Source organism: Syngnathus leptorhynchus, unplaced genomic scaffold (assembly GCF_054491065.1).
Source record: "Syngnathus leptorhynchus isolate UIUO unplaced genomic scaffold, UIUO_Slep HiC_scaffold_813, whole genome shotgun sequence".
Lineage (NCBI taxonomy): Eukaryota > Metazoa > Chordata > Actinopteri > Syngnathiformes > Syngnathidae > Syngnathus > Syngnathus leptorhynchus.
The window spans coordinates 10,001-13,366 of record NW_028232647.1 but is presented as its reverse complement, the minus strand read 5'-3'; the positions used below and the strand labels follow the sequence as shown (position 1 = coordinate 13,366).

The window sequence follows — 3,366 nt, the reverse complement described above, 5'->3', positions numbered from 1 at the left end:
GCCGAGAGTCGCCCCGGACGGTCCGCCTCGCGGCGCCCGTCTGCTCGGATAAAATGACACAAAGTGTCAACTGCGAATGTTGTCCATCCAAGGAAGGAGCGTGATGCCCGGCCGGCTCCTTAAACACAGGCCGAGAGTCGCCCCGGACGGTCGCCTCGCGGCGCCCGTCTGCTCGGATAAAATGACACAAAGTGTCAACTACGAATGTTGTCCATCCAAGGAGGGAGCGTGATGCCGGCCGGCTCCGAAAACACAGGCCGAGAGTCGCCCCGGACGGTCCGCCTCGCGGCGCCCGTCTGCTCGGATAAAATGACACAAAGTGTCAACTGCGAATGTTGTCCATCCAAGGAAGGAGCGTGATGCCCGGCCGGCTCCTTAAACACAGGCCGAGAGTCGCCCCGGACGGTCCGCCTCGCGGCGCCCGCCCGCTCGGATAAAATGACACAAAGTGTCAACTACGAATGTTGTCCATCCAAGGAAGGAGCGTGATGCCCGGCCGGCTCCTTAAACACAGGCCGAGAGTCGCCCCGGACGGTCGCCTCGCGGCGCCCGTCTGCTCGGATAAAATGACACAAAGTGTCAACTACGAATGTTGTCCATCCAAGAGGGAGCGTGATGCCCGGCCGGCTCCGAAAACACAGGCCGAGAGTCGGCCCCGGACGGTCCGCCTCGCGGCGCCCGTCTGCTCGGATAAAATGACACAAAGTGTCAACTGCGAATGTTGTCCATCCAAGGAAGGAGCGTGATGCCCGGCCGGCTCCTTAAACACAGGCCGAGAGTCGCCCCGGACGGTCGCCTCGCGGCGCCCGTCTGCTCGGATAAAATGACACAAAGTGTCAACTACGAATGTTGTCCATCAAGGAGGGAGCGTGATGCCCGGCGGCTCCGAAAACACAGGCCGAGAGTCGCCCCGGACGGTCCGCCTCGCGGCGCCCGTCTGCTCGGATAAAATGACACAAAGTGTCAACTGCGAATGTTGTCCATCCAAGGAAGGAGCGTGATGCCGGCCGGCTCCTTAAACACAGGCCGAGAGTCGCCCCGGACGGTCCGCCTCGCGGCGCCCGCCCGCTCGGATAAAATGACACAAAGTGTCAACTACGAATGTTGTCCATCCAAGGAAGGAGCGTGATGCCCGGCCGGCTCCTTAAACACAGGCCGAGAGTCGCCCCGGACGGTCGCCTCGCGGCGCCCGTCTGCTCGGATAAAATGACACAAAGTGTCAACTACGAATGTTGTCCATCCAAGGAGGGAGCGTGATGCCGGCCGGCTCCGAAAACACAGGCCGAGATTCGACCCCGGACGGGCCGTCTTCTCCCGGCGCCCGCCCGCGTACGCCCCCCATCCCCGGTCGCCCGTCTGCTCCCGGCGGGCCTCCGAGTACCCCCTCACCCAACTGACCGACTGGCACTCATGACCCGCCTTGGTAGGGCCTCCATCGGCCTCGGCTCGTCCGACGTCGGGTGGACGGTTCCTACCCACTGCGGGTCGCACTCTAGCGCCCCGGCCGCTGCGTGAGCGTGCGCTCCCCGCGCCGCCCCGCAGGCCCCGGCGCGACCGTACTGCGGCGAGACCGAGACGACCCGGTTTGGCATCCATCCCACCTAGCCACGATCCACGGAGGCCGAGCGAGCGGCTGAGTGTCGGGCGCCGCGCGTGCGAGCGTCCCGCCGGCCGCGCCGGTCCTTCCGCGAATGTCGTTCTCAAACCCTCCGGCTTGATAGCGGCGGCACCACGGGAAGCCGTCCACACACACCGTCCGACCTCTATCCGAAAAGCCTTCCCGACCAACCGCGGTCGCGGGGGCGTCTGTCGCTCCGCATCGGGGGGGCGTATGGCTTCCGCGCTACGCGCTGCGGGCTCGGGGGGGCCGCAACGGCTGAGTCTGACTCGGCCGGGGCGCAGCTTCCCTCCCGGCAGTCAGCAATAGTGCCGATCGCGCCTGCCACCAGCCCCCTCCCCGACGGGTTCGTCGGCGCCGGCTGGCCGCCGTCCGCCTTCGTTCCCCGAGGGTTCCCAACCAGCGCCGATCCAACTCCGCATCCTGGCCGCACGCAGTGCGTGCCTCGCGCGGGTAAGTCGCCGGCGCAGCGCCGCAGCTCCCGACCCCCGCGTACGGGAATAGTTGAGGGCCTCAGCGGGCCGCACCGACCGAGTCCGACTCGGGCCGGGGCGCAGATTCCCGCTTGGGTGACCGAACGTTCTCTGCTCGGGCCGGAGGGCCGACGCCCGTCCCCCCCCCGTCGTCCCCCACGGACCGCCTCCGAGGCCACTTCGCACGGCTCATCCTCGGCTCCCTACCAATGCTTAATCGATGGGGCCGCCCGGCCGGATTCGCGCCACCCTGTCCACCGCGAGTCTCCCCAGACTAACCCGAGTTACCGCCCAGCTCGCCTAACCTTGCACTCGCTCTGCCAAACGGTCGTGTAGTCGGCGGGCCGTCCTACGGGTCGCCCTCCCTCCCCAAACGCGCGGCGGGATAGCGGCAAGGCGGCGGCGGGCGGCCAGCGGCGTCGGGGCGCTCACACCGGAGAAGAGGCGTCTTACGAGGCCGGGCGCAGCTCCCTCTCGTTTACTTGCTGAGTAGCGGCGCTCGAAGGTTCCGCGGCGAGCGCGGCTCATCCCATTGAATGTCCCTGCACCAGGCTCCATCGAAGGGCCGCCCGGCCGGATTCGCACCCCCCTGTCCACCGCGAAGTCCCCTCGACTAACCCGAGTTACCGCCCAGTTCGCCTAACCTTGCATCGCCCCGCCAAACGAGCGAGTTGTCGGCCGTCCTGCGGGTCGCCACCGGCCCCAAACGTGCGGAGGGATAGCGGCAAGGCGGCGGCGGCGGCCAGCGGCGTCGGGGTCGACCTAGCACCGGAGAAGAGGTGTCTTACGAGGCCGGGCGCAGCTCCTCTCGTTTAGGGGTCCGCGAGGGTCGCATTCGAGGTTCCGCGTCCTCGGCTTCGGCTGCGCCGGGTCCAGCCCGATCCATCTCACCCCGCGGCAGCGTCAGACCACCTAGAGCCCCCGCGAACCGCGGCGGCGTCCGGAAAACAGTCGCGCGAGCCCCCGCTCCGGCGGGCCGGCGAGCGAGAGGCGCTACCCAGCCACCCTCTCTCCTACCTGGTTGATCCTGCCAGTAGCATATGCTTGTCTCAAAGATTAAGCCATGCAAGTCTAAGTGCACACGGCCCGTACAGCGAAACTGCGAATGGCTCATTAAATCAGTTATGGTTCCTTTGATCGCTCCTCAGTTACTTGGATAACTGTGGCAATTCTAGAGCTAATACATGCAAACGGGCGCCGACCTCCGGGGACGCGCGCATTTATCAGACCCAAAACCCACGCGGTGCCCGGGCGCGCGGGGCCCAGGGGTCGCGC

The 3,366-nt window shown here is 66.5% G+C and overlaps 1 non-coding gene across 1 annotated transcript in view; it reads left to right on the top strand.

Annotated features, from left to right (window-relative positions):
* Positions 1–3,105: 3,105 nt before the first annotated feature.
* The window catches only part of LOC147036127 (18S ribosomal RNA), a 1,914-nt gene continuing 1,653 nt past the window's right edge, over positions 3,106–3,366 (top strand). The window contains exon 1 of the ribosomal RNA XR_015065345.1: positions 3,106–3,366. This exon is cut by the window's right edge and continues 1,653 nt beyond it. This is a non-coding gene — a ribosomal RNA (18S ribosomal RNA).